Genomic DNA, 3,212 nt, shown 5'->3' on the forward strand with positions numbered 1-3,212 from the left:
CCAACCCAAAAAAAAAAAAAAAAAGAAACTGCCAAACTGTTTTCCAAAGTGGCTGTACCATTTTGCATTCTCATCAGCAATGATTGAAAATTCCTGATTCTCCATATCCTTGCTATCATTTGGTATTGTCAGGTTTTTGGATTTTAGCCATTTTAATAGGTGTGTAGTTATATCCTTTTTTTGTGTCAGGGTCCCACTCCTTCAACTAGGCTGGAGTGCAGAGATATGCTCATGGTCACCACAGCCTTGACCTGCTGGGTTCAGGTGATCTTTCTGCCTCAGCCTTCCAAGTAGCTGGAACCTCAGGTGCATGCATGCCACTATGCACAGCTAATTTTCTGATTTATTGTATAGATGAGGTCTCACCAAGTTGCCCAGGCTGATCTTGAACCCCTGGCCTTCAGGCAATTCTCTTGCCTCTGCCTACCAAAGTGCTAGGGTTACAGGCATGAGCCACTGTGCCTGATTCGTTGTTTTAATGTGTAATTTGTTTTTCTTGTGGATGGGGTTTTGCTTTGTTGCCCAGGCTGGGTTACAGTGACTTGGTCATAACTGGGCTCAAGCAATCCTCCCACTTCAGTCTTCCAAGTAGCTAGGACTACAGGAACATGGCACTATGCCTGGCTAATTTTTTATTTTTTTATTTTTATTTTTTTGAGTTGGAGTCTCACTCTTGTCACCCAGACTGGAGTGCAGTGCAGTGGCATGCTCCTGGCCACCCAGCCTCGACCTGCTGGGCTCTGGCAATCCTTCCACCTCAGCCTTCCAAGTAGCTGGAACTACAGGCGTGTGCTTCCATGCCTGCCTAGTTTTTAATTTTATTGTAGAGATGAGATCTCGCCAAGTTGCCCAGGCGAATCTCGAACCCGCGGGCTCAGGCAATCCACTCACCTCAGCCTCCCAGAGTGCTGGGATTACAGGCTAAGCCACCGAGCCCCGCTTAATTTTTTAATTTTTGCAAAGATGGCGTCTCATGTTGCCCAAGCTGGTCTTGAATTCCTAGCCTCAGGTGATCCCCTGCCTTGGTCTCCCAAAGTGCTGGGATTACAGGCATGAGCCACTGTATCTTAGTGATTTATGAGGTTGAACGTCTTTTCATATGCTTATATGCCATCTTGTATTTTCTTTGGTAAGGTATCTGTTCAGGATTTTTTTTTTTTTTGAGTTGGAATCTCACTCTGTCACTCAGACTGGAGTGCAGTGGCTGCTCCCGGCCACCGCAGCCTCGACCTGCTGGGCTCCGGCGATCCTTCCATCTCAGCCTTCCAAGTAACTGGAACTACAGGTGTGTGCTTCCACGCCTGGCTAATTTTTGATTTTAATGTAGAGATGAGGTCTCGCCAAGTTGTCCGGGTGGGTCTCGAACCTGCGGGCTCAGGCAATCCACTCACCTCAGCCTCCCGAAGCGCTGGGATTACAGGCTGAGCCACCGAGGCCGGCTTGTTCAGGATTTTTATCAACTTTTAAATTGGATTATTTTCTTGTTGTTGAGTTTTAAGAGTTCTTTGTATATTTCGATGTAGTCCCTTTATCAGATGTATGAGGTGTTTTGCAAATATTTTCTCCCAGTTCATAGCTTGTTTGCTCATTCTCTCAGCAATATTTTTCACAGAGCAGAAGTGTTTAAGTTTAATGAAGTCAAACTTACCAATTTTTTTATTTCATGGATCATACTTTGGGTGTTGTAGCAAACTTAATTGTGAAACTCAAGATCACCTAGATTTTCTCCTATAATTATCTTCTGGAAGTTTTACAGTTTTGTGTTTTACATTTAGAGCTGTGATCCTGTCTTTTACTTTTGAAGGATAATTTTGCAAAATACAGAATTCTAGGTTGGTGATTTTTTTTCCTTTTATTATTTATTTATTTTTTAGTGATGAGGTCTTGCCAAGTTGCCCAGGCTGGTCTTGAACCCATGGGCTCAGGCAATCCTCTCATCTCGGCCTCCCAAAGTGCTGGGATTATAGACATGAGCCACTGTGCCTGGTGATTTTTTTTCCCATTTAAAATATTTCCCCATTCTCTCTTCTTGCTTGCATGGGCTTGTGAAGAGAAGTCTAGTTTAATTCTTATCCTTGTTTCTCTATAGGTTAAGGTGGGCATTTCTCTGCCTTCTTTTGTCTTTGTCTTTGGTTTGCTACAAATTTGAATATAATTTGTTGAAGTGTAGATTTTTCTGTATTTATCCTAATTCATGTTCTTTGAACTTCTTGGATCTGTGGTTTTGTATCTGTCATTAATTTTGGAAAACTATGGCAGGACATGGTGGCTTTTGCCTGTAATCCCAGCACTTTGGGAGGCCAAGGTGGGAGGATTGCTTGAACCCAGGAGTTCAAGACCAGTCTGGGCAACATAGTGAGACCTTGTCTCTACCAAAAAATAAGTAAATAAATAAATAAAAATTAACTGGGCATGGTGGTGCATACCCATAGTACCAGCTACTAGAAGGACCGAGGCAGAAGGATTATCTGAGCCTAGGAGTTTGAGGCTATGGTGAGCTGTGAGTATGCCACTGCACTCCAGCCTGGGCTACAGAGTGAGACTCCAACTAAAAAAAAAACTAAACTAAAAAAACAAGTGTTGATTTTCAGTTTGTTTAGCTTTCTTATGTTGTGAGGATGAAATGACAACTTCTAAGCTCTCCACAGAGCATAAACCAGAAATCTAGATGAGCTTTCTGATACAAATACTCAAGCCTCTATTAAGCTTCAAGAACATTTCACCTGTCTTCCATGTGCTGTTGATTGCCTTCTGGAATCTCTATTTATGAATATTACATCTCCTTGCATGTTCCCCTATGTGCCTAGCATATAATAAATGTCAATAGTGTTAGTATTTATTTATTTTTTACCCATTATTTTAATCTTTGAACTTTTTCTTTATCTTAAAATGATCTTCTAATTGGGATTTCCTTTTTCTGCAGCATTTATTCTGCCACACACAATCTCCAACGCTTTTTAAAAATTAATGTAAATTTATGGGGTACATGAGAACATCTGTGACATGTCTATAGTGCATAGTGATCATGTCAGGGCCTTCAGAGCATCCATTACCTGAGTACAAAACATTTTTGTTAAGCATAGTCACCCAACTCTGCTGTCAAATACTGAATTTCCTCCCTCTATCTTACTGTATGTTTGTAGCTTTTTATTTTTTATTTTATTTTTGAGTTGGAGTCTCACTCTGTCGCCCAGACTGGAGTGCAGTGGCAT

This window comes from Carlito syrichta, unplaced genomic scaffold (genome assembly GCF_000164805.1).
Source record: "Carlito syrichta isolate Samal-C Ts95f unplaced genomic scaffold, Tarsius_syrichta-2.0.1 Scaffold313175, whole genome shotgun sequence".
In the NCBI taxonomy this organism is placed as follows: Eukaryota; Metazoa; Chordata; class Mammalia; order Primates; family Tarsiidae; genus Carlito; species Carlito syrichta.